Source organism: Lynx canadensis, chromosome C1 (assembly GCF_007474595.2).
Source record: "Lynx canadensis isolate LIC74 chromosome C1, mLynCan4.pri.v2, whole genome shotgun sequence".
Lineage (NCBI taxonomy): Eukaryota > Metazoa > Chordata > Mammalia > Carnivora > Felidae > Lynx > Lynx canadensis.
In genome coordinates, this window is record NC_044310.1 from 203,296,435 (window position 1) to 203,313,468 (window position 17,034).

Here is a 17,034-nt window from a genome sequence, read left to right on the forward strand (position 1 = left end):
ATCTCAAGATCTGGGAAGGCTCTTCATTTCCAGTGCTTCCTGCTCTCACCCCAGAGGCAGATGTTAGAAGCTGACTGGGAGGTTTTCTGGCTTCATTCCCCCAAACATTCAGGGTTTTATGTTGCAGAGCATCTGAACAGGCTGGAACTTCAAACTCTCTCCTGCCACTCCCAGTCTTATTTTGGAAATGAATTTAGAGTCACATTTGGAGATATTTGGAGGTTCCATTTGCTGCTGTTTATGACCCTGGGCTCTTGACCTGATTTTGCCATAGCTTGGAACTCACCGGAAGACCCCCGGGCTCTCCTTTCATGTCGTCTGGGTTCTCTGGCCTCTGGTTTCATGTGTCATGGTTTCTTGGTTTCTGATTTGGATTTGGCATCTCCCAGATTCGGTGGCTACCGACCCTGTACATCCTGTCCTATTTGTCCTCCCACCAGCCTGTCAGTGGCCACTTTGCCTTTTCGATGGTCCAAGCCCTTTCTGGAACTTTCTGGTGGAAAGGCTCTCATCTAGCTATTCTTCCCTTAACATTAAGCAGGACTGCTCTCCTTTTTAAAAAAAAAAAATTTTTTTTTAATGTTTATTTATTTTTGAGATGGAGACAGAGCATGAGTGGGGGAGGGGTAGAGACACACACACACACACACACACACACACACACACACACACACACACAGAATCCGAATGAGTCTCCAGGCTCTGAGCTGTCAGCACAGAGCCTGCTGAGGGGCTTGAACTCACAGATCGTGAGATCATGACCTGAGCTGAAGTTGGACGCTTAACTGACTGAGCCATCCGGGTGCCCCAGGACTGCTCTCCTTCTTTTAATTTAAACCTATGATTTCCAACCAAATTCTCCGTGCTCCAGTGAGACTTCTTTGGCTGCACATAGGATACGTTCTTCACTTTCCTCCAAAGTGCAATATTATCTATGGAATATATCACCTGATTATATTTTACATAATGTATAATGTTATACAATATATTATATATAATATGTACAATATATAATATTATATGTATAAGCTTTCCTGAGAATCTGACACATTGGTTTTACGGCTACTTGGAAAGCTGGAAAAAAAAAAAAAAAAGAGGTAAAATAGTGGCTCATGCTACCCCCTAGTGGCAGAGCATGGCAACACACATCTGAGCACAGGTGAAAGTTTTATACTCTCCTACCGAAACCGAAAAGCTAGAGAATTTGGGTTATTTCCTTTATGTTATGGATTTACGTGTATTTTCACTGCAACTTGTATTCACAGATACCAAGATATTTATTTTGAGCTCTGTGATTTTAGTCTTATTTTTAGGGATAATAGACTATCGCTGCATATCAAAAAATGTATTCTTTTTTATGGAGTCACAATACTGAGTGCTATATTCACCTGAATAAAATATTTTTCCCCTACAACATTTGTATTCTTTCCAAAAAACTTTCTGTAAGATTGAGATGTGTCTCACACCCTGGGGCATTTCACATTTTTTAAAAAAAAAGTTTAGGGGCGCCTGGGTGGCGCAGTCGGTTAAGCGTCCGACTTCAGCCAGGTCACGATCTCGCGGTCTGTGAGTTCGAGCCCCGCGTCAGGCTCTGGGCTGATGGCTCAGAGCCTGGAGCCTGTTTCCGATTCTGTGTCTCCCTCTCTCTCTGCCCCTCCCCCGTTCATGCTCTGTCTCTCTCTGTCCCAAAAATAAATAAAAGTTGAAAAAAAAAATTTTAAAATAAAAAAAAATTAAAAAAAAGTTTATTTATTTAGTTTGAGAGAGAGAGAGAGAGAGAGAGAGAGAGAGACTACCACTACCAAGCAGGCTTCACACTGGCAGCACAGAGCCCGATGCAGGGGCTTGAACCCATGAACCTTGAGATCACGACCTGAACAGAAACCGAGAGTTGGAAGGTTAACCTGCTGAGCCACCCAGGCGCCCCTCACATGCTGACAAATAAGATCTTCCACCGGAAGCGGCGCACAAACAGCTTTGCATACTCACCAAATGCTGCTGTAAGGTCAAGGATTCTGAGCATCCGGTTCTAGCTTGTTAGGGGACTGCTACGGGAGTCCGGCAGGTGGTTGGGCAGCCCCAGTTGGGGTCTGCTGTGCTGTGTGGTCCTCTTTGCTGCTGCCTGAACTTCCTTCGGCCCTTGGCCATTCATTCCTTTAAGAATCTCCACCTAGTACTCCGCCCTGCCCCCAACCCCCAACCACGGCGTGGGGCGGGGGGGGGGGGGGGGGGGGGAGTGGTCCGGGCCCGTGACTCTGGCAATAGACATAATTGCCCTCCAGCTGCAGACCAGACATTGCAGCACCTGACGGCCATCCAGAGCCTTAGCCACACTGGAAATATATAACACAACACGCTGTGTAGAGCAGGGTGGCAGATTTTTTCTGAAAAGGGCCAGAAAGCGAATATTTTAGATCTGTGGGCCAGATGGTCTCTGTCATGACCCCTCACTTCTGCCGTTATCATGCAAAAGCAGCCACAGGCGATACAGAAATGAGTGGGTGTGGTTGTGCTCCAATTAAACTTCCGGCACACAAAAAAATCGAATTTCATATAATTTCCACGTGTCATGAAATTAAAAATTTTTTTCCCAACCATTTTAAAATGTGAAAATCCTTCTAAGTCCAGGGTATGAAAACCGGAAGCGGGCTGGAACTGGCCCGTGGGCCATATGACCCTTGCATTAGAATGAGTAATCCTTCACCCCTTTCTAGCTGATGACAATTTTTCTGACAACCATAAACGACTGGATTCAGGACTCTATTCTATCCAGTTGTCTGGATAAAACTCAATTCATCAATGGTTAAAATTTTTTGTCAATTCCTAACAGGCACATATTTATGTAGGTGTTTTGAGCTGCTTGACCGCGTCGGCCTGTAATTTCCTCCAAAGAATTGGTTGATCCACTGAAAATTCTCTTTGAAAAGCAACCTCATGGATGTTTTCCAAAAGTCTAATTTAAAACCTTTGGGGGCCTCACGCCCTCGCCTCCGGATCCTTTTCTTTCTATGTCTGCACTTCCGTTCCTCTCCTCCTTTCTTCTTCCTAATTAGCTGACTACATAATTAAATGTTTCCTCATTTAGAGGTTGGGAGCCCTCGCTGCTGTCTAATCATCCCGTGGCCCTCCTGTGTGCCTCTTCTATTTCCTTTTGAGATGAAGTGCCCAGAACTGAATGGCATTCAAGGTCAAGCTGCCCGCATTTGTATTACATACTAGCACACCATTACCATGGTGTTCGCTCCTCCTTAATACAGACTAATAGCTCATTCTCCTTCGTGACCTCTAGTGAGCACCGAGCAGCCCTCTTCAGGACTCTCTTTGTGATAATTTCAAGATCTTTTCCTTAGGAAGTTATAACTAATTCAGGGCCCATCAGCGATCATAAATAGCTTAAATTGCTCTTTCGAGTGTGAACTGCCTCCCATGGGCCATTTAATTTACCAGGTGTCCCCTGGCTGTGCTTGTCCCATGACCAGCCGCTGTCCCTGCCCTTTTACACTCAGTTTCCATGTCTTACTTTGGTCCAGTCAGGAGAGGTAGAACTTGCATTCGGGAATGAGCTGGAGCTCTGCTATCGACCTGCCTAGCAATGCGTTAATGATGGACTTGATAGGATTTAAAGTGTTTCAAGCCCCGAGAGGCTGTCTCTGGAGGATTTTCCGAGAGGCCAAACTGATCCCGGAATTGTGCTAACCGTCGTTTTCCTTCTGTTGGGAGAAAACTCAAGGATTTTACTTTACCTAAGACTTCCGCAGTTTTGGGGTCTTATTGGGCTTTCATAATTTGCTACTTTGGAGAACTGCCGAGACTTCTGCCTAGTTGACTAGACTTAAGTTTTTAGCTGCCCTCATTTGCTAGTTGTTTAGGATGCTTAAATACACAAATCCAATTGGTGAAGTTTGAATATGGATTAATTAGATAATATGGTGATTAGCTAATAATATTGTATTAATGATACATTTCCTGAATTTGATAATTGCCACTGTGATTACGGAAGAGAATGTAGTTGGGAGTTGCATGCTGGGGGATATAGGGGTGGAGGGTCATGATGTTGGCACCTTTTTTCAAAGGGTTCAGAAAATATTTATATATATATTTACATTTGGGAATGTATATATATATATGTAATATACAATATATATTATGTCTATATTATAATTTACAATGTATATTATGTATATATATAATGTACATAATAGTGCATACATAAGCACACACATATATGTAGAAAAATGAAGAAATGGCAGAATGGTAATGATGAATCAGGTGAATGGAAAATGACAAAGACCAGAGCTAGGGTGAAGAACATATGGGGGTTCATGTGTAACATTTTTGCAACTTCTATGTTGGTCTGACGTTCTTTGTGAATGGTTTCATTAATTGAGATGGTGGGTCAGTGGTAATAATGGCACCTGAGACCTTGATAGATGGCTGGCCTGGCCCCGCCTTCCCCCCAGTTCTCCTTGGTGCACTGTTCCTGCCCCTGCTCCCGCTCTTTCACTCACCGTCCCCACTGGTCTGCCCCATCTCAACTAAGAATCATCAAACGTGGGCTGAGCAACAGTACATGCCAGGTGCTGGCAGGGACAGGAGAGTGGAGAGTAAGCAGACGTGTCCCCATCCTCAAAGAGCTCCAGTCTAGCAGAGAAGACAGAACCTAAACAGAGTCACAAAGGACGGTAGAGGGGATGTGCAGGTTGCTGAAGGAAACGTGTCAGAGGGTCAGGTCTAATCCATCTGGGGGCTCAGGGAAGCCCTCCTGGGGAAGTGGTATTTGAGCCCAGAACTATAGGAGGGTGGGGATTAGCTTGGCAAAGAGAGGGTGACAGAGCGACGAGTGCGTGTCGGGGGACTGGATGGGTGTGTTGCAGATGTTAAGAGAAGCCCAGCCTGGCTGGAAGAGAGAGCCGGGGCAGGGGCAGAGGAGGTGGGAGAGGCAGGCAGGGGCTGGTAGGCCACTTTGAGAACTTATTTTTCTTTATTCTGAGAGCCGCGAGAAGGGAGTAGGCAGTAATGTCATGATTAGCTTTGGATTTAAAAACACAAACAAACAAACAAACAAACAAAATCCCTCTAGCTGCAGTGTAAAAGTGAGTTGGAAAAAAGTGAAGTAATTGTGGGGTGGGAAGCCAGGAGGCTGTCGTAGTAGTCTGGTAAGCAAGGATATCTTCCTGGACGAAACAGAGAGAGCTGGGTGGATATTGGATATACGTGGAAGGTGAACTTGGCGGGACTTGATGATCTATTGGACTGTCCCATTTGGATATCCCTTATTGAAAAATTTCTGTTTTTCCTTTTGGTTTATAGATCTGGTTGGGAAGTGCTATGTTCTTTTGTTTTTGTTTTTCTTTTCAGAAAGCATTTGCAAATATTCCCCCTTACATGGCATTGACTAATTGCCTTGCTTGTGTATGCCTGCCATGAATATTCCTTGCACGAAGACGAAGGTTTATCTCATTCAATAAGATCTTGCTAATTAGGAATTGGGATCTACCTCTCTCACACATTCTGGAAACTTAAGATGTAAGAGATAGAAATTAATGTAATTTAAAAATAATCTACCTCTCTCACACATTCTGGAAACTTAAGATGTAGGAGATAGAAATTAATGTAATTTAAAAATAATCTATTGCACTTAAGAAATTGCACGCTAGACAATCGAGTTTATATCGGAAGATATTGATTTTGACCAGGAAGAGGCCCTCTGCATGATGTAATCACGATTCTGACAAATAAATGCCATTGTACTTTTCCATGCCAAGAGTGATTTACAATTATAGAAATACACGGTTCTCTTTGATTTATGGCATTGTGTTAACCACAGAATTACTTAGCGAAATCAGCTTGGCTTGATGTAAGATATTTTCCTTGCCTAGGAAAAATTTTGGCCTGAAGAAAAGATGACATTAATTTAGGAATAGTGGAGTTATCATTGAGTTATCAAAATAAATCTGAGGACATAAATCAATTCTACTGCATGGAGAATGCTAAATCGATAAGTCCAGAAAGACTTTATTGATTCCATGGCCATCACTCAGGCCTTCTTCATTAGATTCCTCAGCCATATGTTTAATTGAAATGATAATGCAGATAGCTTTGGGTAAATCCACGAATCCTGACTTTGATATGGGGTTGTTCAAGGTAATGAAAACAGTTTGGCGAGGCTGGCTTTCTCCTTTAGATTTAGGGGGAATACATGTGGGAAGACTTAATATCTTCCTGTCTCCTGGAAGATGTCTGGGCAGATGATGGCTCAACAACTTTAAGTCGCTCCTTTTAAATTTAGTTTAAAAATTGTAATAGCAAACTGATCATAATATAAGAGGGTATTTAAAAAAATTACTCATGGGGCACTTAAGTGACTGGGTGGCTCAGTCACTTAAGTGTCTGACTTTGGCTCAGGTCATGATCTCAAGGTTCATGGGATCAAGCACCACCTGGGGGTCTGAGCTGACAGCTCAGAGTCTGCTTGGGAATCTGTCTTTCCCTTTCTCTGCCCCTCCCCAGTGCACATGCTCTCTTTCTCTTTGTCTCAAAATAAATAAATAAACTTAAAAAACTACTCATGGTTAGTGCCACCCTAACATGTCTACAATTATTATATTGCACTATAATATCTTTTTCTGTGACTTGTCTCTCTCAGTTAAAAAATGATGAGCCACTGGGGGCAAGAGACTTTTTATCTTTGTATCCCTACATCTGGTTTAAATGCGTGAATGCTTTTACATAGCTGTAATTAGAGCTTTATCAGTCAGCTTTTGTTGTATAACAAATAACCCCGGAATTTTGTCGATTGAAAAACCGAACATTTTATCCGCTCATGATGCTGTGGGTCAGACAGGTGGTTCTGTTCCTAGCGGGGACTGTATAGTCTAGGATGGATGGCTTCATTCATGTCTCTGGCGGTTGCTATGACGGTGGAATGATGCCCTCCTGTCTCTTATGATCCAGTAGGCAGTTCACATGATGGCGGAAGAATTCCCATCAGCAGGAGGGGGAGTAATTCTCAAGAACTTGTGCAAGTACTTATTAAGGCTTTGCTTCTGTCACATTTGCTAATAGCGCCTTGACCAAAGCCAGTTCCTTGCCGAGTCTGTATTGAGAGGGGAAGAAATGGTCTCTGTCTTGATGAGAGGACCTACAAACTATTGTGACCATTTTTTCCAATATAGTGCAGAAATATAAGTAAAATTGTATTTTATGCATTTTCCCCTTAACTATAGATGCTTCTTCTTACATTTTTAAAAAAGCTAATATATTGGATACTTAACTCTGTGCTAGTTACTTTAGATTAAAACATTCAATCTTCGGATAACCCTAACAGGTGGGTAAAATTGTTATTCCCGTGTTGCTAACGAGGAAATGGAGGCTCAGAGATATCAAGCAACTCACCCAAGGTCACACAGCTACTAAGTGAGAGAGCAGAGATTTTAACCTTGATCTCTCTGGCTCTAGGGCCTGAGTGTTAGCATGCTGTTCATGATAGGTACCACCTGCCTTGTGTTTAGACACTGATACTTTTCTGGAATTGTAGGACACATCCTCAGGAGGATTTTCTAAACTGTATGTGAGACTGGACCTCCTTACCTAAGGGTGACTTGGGCCTTATGAAAGAATCATACCATCTTCCAGGCCCACCAATAAGACCTCTTCGAACTTACAGTAGCTTTGATATTCATGTTTCTCATAAACCATGGAAACGAGGCGGTGGTAGCTAGATTCTGTCAAACCCTAAATTAAGGGCCTGGGCACTATTCTGTGACCATAGGTTGATTATAGATACAAGAATTTGGCAAAAATCTATAACACATTGTGTGAGTCCATTGGCTATATGGAATTTATAATAAAGAATACTGTATCATTTTTATTGTTGATAATTGAGTGCTATACATCCTTTGTATCAGTAGAACATATGTTAACCTTATAAATGTGGGCTAGCCATATAGGCACACACTTTTTTCCTCACAGAGAAGTAAATACTTACCAGCACACCACTGGCATATTCCTACCACTCTCTTACCTGTCACATGTAAGAAGTTGGGAGATTTTCCTCTTCAGTTTACATGCTTGAGAATACCTTTCCTCTTTTTTTTTTTTTTAATTTTTTCAATGTTTATTTATTTTTGGGACAGAGAGAGACAGAGCATGAATGGGGGAGGGGCAGAGAGAGAGGGAGACACAGAATCGGAAACAGGCTCCAGGCTCCGAGCCATCAGCCCGGAGCCTGACGCGGGGCTCGAACTCACGGACCGCGAGATCGTGACCTGGCTGAAGTCGGACGCTTAACCGACTGCGCCACCCAGGCGCCCCACCTTTCCTCTTTTTAAAAAATGTTTTGAAAGGGGGGGCAGAAGGAGGGGGGGGGAGAGAGGCACAGGGAGAGAGAGAGAGAGAGAGAGAGAGAGAGAGAGAGAGAGAGAGAGAGAGAGAGAGAGAATCCCAAGCAGGCTGCATGCTCAGTGTGGAGTCCGACACGGGGCTCGATTCCACGACCCTGGGGTCACGACCTGAGCAGAAATCAAGAGTCAGACGCTCAACCGAATGAGCCACCCAGGCGTCCCTGCCAACATTTCTTTTATCCTTGGCTTGCTCACTCACAGGAAGCCCTGGAAATCATCAAATTCAGCCAGCCGAGGAAGTCCAAAAGGCAAAAAAACGCCGACTTTCCTACAATCTGAGGCCTTTCCTAGGAAGAACTCTAACAGCTGGAGGACAGAGTTAGCAGGTCTCCGGTCTCCTGCAAGTGGAGTGTCTTGTCAGTCACATCCGAGCATTTTAGAATTTTTGCATTTACGTTTATCAGATAACAGTAACAACAAGCATTTATATGCTTTATCATTTACAAAGCATGTCTACATTTATTAGCTTCTTCCGTACTTCTCACCTTTTCTCTGTTTCCAACCACTCAGGTGCAGCTGGAGAGGGGGAATATTTATGACAGCTGTAGACACTAGCTAGCTCGTTTCTCTCCAGGAGAGACTCAGGCCTCTCGGACCTGGTATTAAAGGTGTTTCCTTGCTATTTCCTACACTCTTTATTATACCCAATCTGCAGTGAATTCAGGGCAGGAAACAAAACCCCTTAAGGGATTATTAACGGTTCGAGTGGAGAGAGTAATCCCACTTGCCAAAGTAAGTATGATGTGGTTGTCTTTAAATCCGGTTCTCTCCCTGGGGTAGAGGGCACAGAAGGGTACCGGGAATGTGAAGGGAGCACGAGGGAAAACGTAGTTGTTTCAAGGATTATGGAGAGAGTTCCTGACCATTTCCTAAACACTGTACCCGTTTTAGCTTTCATTACGATAGAGGAAAACACCATCTGACCCAATTATTTTCTTTTGTTGTTGTGATCAACATCACAGTTTGTAAAGCTTGTTCTGGAAAATTCTGCATAGAGTGAGGTACGAATTAATCCAAAAGCACATGGCCGCTCGTTTGTAACAGTTCATGCCTGTTAACAACAATTAGGCGAGGTCTCTGGAGCACACAGGACATGGGGAGTGTGGCTATTATCCTGTTAACATGATTGATTTTCAGAGCTACATGGGATCTCTCAGACCTGAAAAATGGGCATTTGGGACTAAAAGAACTGATGTGGTCTTCTCTGATGATCGAAGTAAGTCAGATTGTTATCAAATCTTAATTCTGCTTTATGTTGTGCGAGCTTAGTTTGTCTACAGTAGCATCCTTGGCACGCTTGGGAATGAAGAAATTCAATTTCAAAAGTAAACACAGTTAGAGAACAAAAATAGTTCAGAGGACAGCTTATCCATAGAGCAAAGCCCAACTAATTAGGGTGAACAAATCCAACGGCAGTTTGCAGAACCGATGCGCTATCTAATATAGCCAAAGATTGCCAAATATATTTCTTCACCAAGATTTGCTTTTTTCTCTTTAGCTATTGATTACCTTTGTGAAGGAGAGAATATTGACATGTGCAGAAAACCGTAACAAGTTGAAATAGTTTTAGATAGAGTATCTTTGGCAGGTCTTCGTGTTCTGATTTAAGTGGGAACCACTGTGGGTTCTGAAATAGCTTCTATAACCAGTTTCATCACAGACCTAATCATCCCAAACATCATTCCCTGTAATTTGACTGAAAAGCAGTGAGACAGCAGAAGCTCCAATTCTTGAAAAGGATTTGGCAGCCAGCCAGCTTATGCTTATTAGAGATTCTCTTACAGCACCCCCTCTCCCCTCTCTCTCCTCTGGCGACGACTAAATAAATCCAGAGGTTTCCATCAAGTATGGAGGTGAGAGGGGCAAGGCAGATGACCAGAACCGACTCCTGCAGGGAGACTGTTGGGTTAAAAAAATATTAAACAAAGCTTTACTGTCCTACAGAACTTAGGTCAACATATTGAGAACTTGAAAAGTGAGTCTTTTTTTTTTTTTTTCCCAGAGGACAAGGAAGGACACACGGTCAGGCCAGATTATAGTGGAAAGAATCCAGCGCTTGGTGGGTGGACACCTGGCTCCTAGAACCTCTTCTCCACTGTGTGACCTTTGACAGGACTCTTAACCTCTCTGAGTCTTGGTCCCTTTGTTGAGGCTGTGTTTGTTTTCAGTTCTTTCTACCATTTCCCACCCTCCCATCCCCAAAGTAAAGCTTTCCACTTTTAAGATTAAGGCCCTTTGAAAACTTTGCTCTAACATCAGGCTGTCTGAATTTTATGTTTCGGATTTTTAGCAAACATTATGGAATTTAGATGTTGGGGATATCTGGGAAGGCCAGATGTTTTTGGAATGTATAAACCAAAATGTAAGAAAAGTGCCATCCTTTGGGTAACCAGCCCTCTTTTCAATTACATACACTATAGCATTAAATTAAAAAAAAATCCAGATACAAAATTAAGTGTATACATGTCACCCAAGTACCTGCCTTCTCCTCCTGCATGAATTAGAAGTATATTAGATATGTGATAGAGGTTGCCTTCCTCAACACCTCCTTTTGTCTTCCCTGTTCTCTCTTCACCTTCATGCTATCTCCTGGGACTGCCTTCACCTCTCACTTTCTAGCTGAACCCTCTGCTGGAAACCACCCTTCATCCTTCATTCCTTTATGGATCGGTGGCAAAGGCGGGTGTAGAACATCTTCACTAAGTATCTGCAGGTATCAGGGGTGATTACAGCGAAGGGCAGGGGACAAGTTCAGTTCAGACATCACTATTCTTAGAAATTTGTCACTTGTAAATTTACCCACTGTGGTGGGTAAGTGGTAATGGGGAGGAGGAAGACTAAATAGAACATTTAACAGTAACCCTTTCTTCTACTCCCCCTTGTCAGGCCTTGGAATGTTAGAACAGAGATGGAGAAAGGGCATTTCAGGATATGAAAAGGGAAAGGAAGGCGCTGCAGAGAGCGGGCTGCCTTATTTGCCTGGAGTTGTCTCTGTTAGCAATAACCCCCCAACTAGAAGAAGACCTTCAAAAATTCCTTTGGCTTCTAACATCTGGTTAAGTCAACTGCACAGCAGGACGAAATCTGCTTGATGAAGTTGGCCCGAGCCCTGCATTTTTCCGTTAGTTCTCCTCCTGGTCTGTCCGTGTGAAAGCTTTTTGGGGTGTTTAACCACCTGGTGACAGATGTGGAGATTTAACAACTTTCAGCCCCTGGATTTTCTTTAAAAATTTTTTTGTTTTTCAACGTTTATTTATTTTTGAGAGACAGAGCACAAGCGGGGGAGCGGTAGAGAGAGAGAGAGAGAGAGAGAGAGAGAGAGAGACAGAATCCAAGGTAGGCTCCAGGTTCTAAGCTGTCAGCACAGAGCCTGATGCAGAACCCATGCTCAAACTCAGGAACTGTGAGATCGTGATCTGAGCCTGTGCTTAACCGACTGGGCCACCCAGGCGCCCCTTAGGCCCCCTGATTTTCTTGATGACATAAAGAGACTCTTCTGGTGTCACTCATCTGATCCAGCTTGTCTTAAGATCATATAGAAATTCCTTTCTGTCACACTCCCCACTCCCCCCCCCCACCCCGATCATAATGCTGTGGTTGATTAGCCTGATTATCAAGGCCCATCAGCTCCATGCTCTTAGTTAAGTGATACCCGCCATGAACCACAAAGCAGAGCTTTGCAGGGTTAGTTGAGTGTGTTATTACAATGATTTCATTTAATAAACCTCCGTCAGCATCTTAATCCTTAGTCAAGAATAAGCATGAGAATCCTTGTTAGCCATGATTAGGTGACATCGATGGTTAACAACATTTTCTCATTCCACAGGATTCATTTTCATTAAAAGTCTAAATTGATTTGAAGAAAAAAAATTCCAACAAAAGCACCTGATTGATGGTGACTTTATGAGCTTTCATGATGAAGGCCTGTTGTAAGGAAACTGTTTCAATGGCTCTGATGATTTTACATTTGGGTTTATGCTGGGATCTCTTTCCTGTATGGTTTCCAATCCTTCAGCCTCCTCTTCTGCCTTACCTGTGCTTGGGTCCTGTCCATCAAACTTAGCTAGGTGTTCTCTGCATGTGTGCCCTCTCCTAATGGTGCAGAATATTCCCCAGACGGGGTGATATCAGGAATGGTTTTCTGTCTTCCCTCTTGGTAGGCTCTGAGGTAGAGCCGTGTTGGCTTCTTGGCCGTGGCCAGGGTTCTGGTCAGACTGGTGGATTCAGATCTGACTTTGAGTGCCTTTCACCCACCTGCCCCCTGCTGGGAGCTCTGCCATTGTGTCCCCAACCCCAGACAGTGCCAGGTACAGAGTAAGCCCTCATGCACGTCTGAGGAATGAAAGAATGAGGGACCGAGGGTCCCAGTTTCCAAATACACCGCTGTTGTCTCTTCTTTCTTGAGAGTTGTGCTCATCTGGGTCCTGGGAGAAGCAGGAGCTGAGAAAGGATTAAACACGTGAGGATTTCATTAAGGAAAATGTCTACATGTGGAGGAATGGGGAGAGAGTTGGACAGTCTGGGAAGGCTGTCAGACAGCGAAGCAAGGATCCCCTGAGCGAAGGAGTGGGAGAGAGAAAGGTGGGTGGTTGCATCCTAGCCTGTTGAGCAAACAAAAAAAGTTTTAGCAAGGATGCTAGGGAGTCTTAGAGCCAAGCTGGCTGCCACCCTAGGAAGGACCTGCCTTGGCATCCTGGCTACTCTCAGTCATTGGCAGGGGGCAGCCTGTGGGAAGTGTGGCCTTGGTGCAAAGGTGGCACTATATTTCTGAGCACAACAGCTGGGGCCCTTGGCAAATTCTACAACTTGGATTGGACGTCTGTGAGGGTCCTTCCCATGGTTGCCCAGAGCCAATGGGCAGAGCTAAGCCAAATGCCACTGACCAGTACCTGCCTCTGGGTCTGCCTTCTGTTTGGCTATGGATGCTTCCTGTCTCGGTAATACTCATCTGTAGGCATCTGCGGTTCACTGCTAGGCCTTGTTGCCCATGAGGCCACTCATTGTACAGGACCTACTGCTGCTGTTGCCCCGGATCCTCCACACCTTCTTGTTGTTGAAGGTGCCATGTTAATTCTCTGTGGGAGACATGAGTCATTCTGCCAGTGAGATCCAGGGACAGGGAGAGGGCTGTGATGTTGGAGCAGGATTGCAGAGGGCCTTGGGTGCTGTGCTGAGGAGGTCAGATGTCCTATGAAGGTAGTGGGAAGCCACTGAAGAGTTTTTAGCATGGAGAACACTATGGTCAGATTTATGAATAAGAAAAACAACTCTGGCAGGCAGGATGAATTGCTTGGGGAGGGAAGTTGCAGGGAGGAGAAGGAAGCAGAGTTGGGAAGATACTGCAATCATTTGGTTAAGCTGATGGGTGAAAAGGAGCACCTGTATCACCTCCTCTATCTGTAACTTCCAGCTACCCCACTGAGGCCTCATCCTTTTCCTCTCTGCCTAGGACACCACACCTAGGAGAGCCTTTCTGGATTGCCCCACCTAGGACTGGTCAGGACCCTGATAACTACTTTCTCTCTTTTCTTTCCCTGGCACCAGCTAAACTAGTTGGTATAATAGTTTTGTTCAAGATCAATTCTGTTCATCTGCGGTTATTTATACCCCCACTGTTGGGGGGAGAAAATCACCCCTGTAGCTCATGCTGTGGGAGGCAGGCTCAGCCAACATATGTGCACATTCATGGCTCCTCACTGGTGGGGAGTTAGTGCTTCATGCCTTGCTTTGATCTTTATTTTCACTGTAGTTGTATTCCATTTGCTCTACTAACTCTTCCTTAATCTTTCTGCTTCCTTTCTTTCTGGAATTTCTTCGTGGAAGGTGAGATCTCACTTATTCTCAGTGGTTGTAGATGATCTCTTCTTGAGGAGGGAGTGTTTCACATGGCCACACAAACATTCTATTTCAAGAACCTAACCCCTGCTGTTCTCCCCGACCCCCCACCCCCCCCCCCCGCCAGCTTTCCCCCTTTGTCTTTTAATACATTCACACCCAAGTTTATCAGAAGAGGGCACTCTCTATAGAAAGAGGAACTCCTGGACTTTCCAGTTCCAACTCTTGTCTCTGGAGGTTTGTCTTCTTGGGAGGCTGTTACTGCATCATGTCTCATGAGCCCCTGAGTTCTCTTCCCTGATTACCAAGAGAAGACACAGCTCTTTCCCTAAAGCACAGCTGAGACCAGACTGGTATGTGATTTAGACATTATCACTCATTTGTTGGGTTATACACAGAGCTACCTATTGTGGGTGGCCAGCTGGGGCTGGGGCTGGATCAACTCTGTCTCTAGTACCCATCTTTGTAGTCCCCAGCTGGTAACCCTATTTCCCCATCTCATATCCAGAAGCCCCAGAATCTCTACATTACTTAAAATCTAGCCTAAGAGAGCTACATAGGAAGGAAGCCCCTGCCTCTAATTTCAAACATATCTACCGAATTTTAAGGTCCTGTCCTAGGACCCGTGGCTTTATGAAGGGTCCGTCCTTTTTATGTATGTATGCATGTATGTATGTATGTATGTATGTATTTTTGAGAGAGAGAGAGAGACAGAGACAGAGACAAGGAGACAGAGACAGAGAGACAAAGACAGAGACAGAGAGACAGAGGGCATGAGTGGGGGAGGGGCAGAGAGAGAGGGAGACACAGAATCAGAAGCAGGCTCCAGGCTCTGAGCTGTCAGCACAGAGCCTGATGCAGGGCTGGAACCCACAAACTGTGAGATCATGACCTGAGCTGAAGTCGGATCCTTAACCAGCTGAGCCACCCAGATGCCCCGTGAAGGGACTGTCCTTTAAAGACCCCACACTACCACTCACAGCTCTACGGTCTCACACCGCGGTCAGACAAGGGAATCTAAGCAGAACACGGTCACCCAACGACCTTCTGCAGAGACACTTGCTGGAGGCTGTTTAACCACAGCATCATGATCTCCTGTCCTGTACCTCATGGTGCTCACACTTCAGCCTGAGCCATTTGTTAAATGTGGATTTCTGGGTTTTGGCTCCAGAAATTCTGATTCAGTAGGTCTGAGATGTTCTAGTGATGAGCCTAATGCAGCTTAAGCTCACAATTTGGTTTCTCTAAGCTTGTGTGTCTGGCTCTGTGCTCGTATTTAGCAGGAATGGCTCAACTGTGCACTGGATTTAGCTTCCAAAGAGAAATTTAGAGGCCAAGATCAGGGGTGAAGAACAATTGAAAATTGGAAAATAAGAGTGTGGTGTTTGCATCTAAATCCAGGGAACTATGGGAAGATCTTGTGTTTACAGCTACTGCTTGGGTATTGTATTTCCCATTTGGAATCTCAATCTTAAAGTTGATACCCTGTGAAAGAAGTTTTCAGTAGGGAGAAAAGGGAGATGTGATTTGGGGAGTCAAATGTGATGTCTAGGTTTTAGGGTTTTGCACTAAATTTGATATTCACTGTACTGAAGAGAATCCCTGTTCTTGAATTAGAATGAATCTGTTTGGTGCAAACCCACATCCTATAAGTACCAGTATATTTGTGTTTTCAAATACCCTGAATAAAAGACTAACAATATCAGGAATAGCAGTGAACAGCTTTGTGAACTTCTTTTAAAAAAAATGTTTATTTATTTTAAGGGGGAAGGGGCAAAAGAGAGGGAGAGAGAAAATCCCAAGCCGTCTCCACAAGGTCAGTGAGGAGCCTGATGTGGGCTTGATCCCACGAACTGTGAGATCATGATCTGAGCCAAAATCAAGAGTTGGATGCTTAACCGACTGAGCTACCCAGGCACCCCAACCTTGTAAGCTCTTTAATGCAATTAATTAATTAATAAATTGCTAACAATCTAAATGAGACATGCATCTATAGCTGGTGTGAACATAAAGCTGCTGAAATACAAATTTACTGTTTTCAAATTGGCATTTTCTAATGAAAAACAAATTGCTTTATGTAGAATGTTTACTTAATTGTATTTGCACTAATGGTATTTTATCTGAATTATCTGGCATGTGAAGGAAAGGAACTAGGTTCTAAGTTGAGAAAAAAGAATAATAGGGGGAGGCTCAGTCAGTTGAGCATCTGACTCTTCATTTTGGCTCAGGTCATGATCCCAGGGTGGTGCAATTGAGCCCTGTGTTGGGGTCTGTGATGAGCATGGATCCTGCTTAAGATTCTCTCCCTCTGCCCCTCTGCCCCCTCTCCCCAACTTGTGTGCTCTCTCTTTCTCAAAAAAAAAAAAAAAAAAAAAAAAAAAAAAAAAAAAAAAAAGAAGAAGAATGGGGAGAGTTTCTACAATAAATTGCATGGAGAAGACTCATCAATTTTACTCTACATTCACTATACAGAACATTTAAAAAAATACAGCCTATATATAGCAGTATGCTCTACTGGAGCATAAATACTTTAAATCTGTATTTTCTCTCTGTTCTAGCAAGAGACGGTTAGAAAGATACCTAAAGATACCTTGGTTGTCTTAAGGAGAATAAATCTTGTCTTTAAAAAAAATTTTTTTTAATGTTTTTATTTGTTTTTGAAGGAGAGAGAGAGAGAGACAGAGCATGAGCAGGGAGGAGCAGAGAGAGAGGGAGACACAGAATTCCAGGCTCTAAGCTGTCAGCACAGAGCCCGATGCGGGGCTCGAACTCACAAACTGCGAGATCATGACCTGAG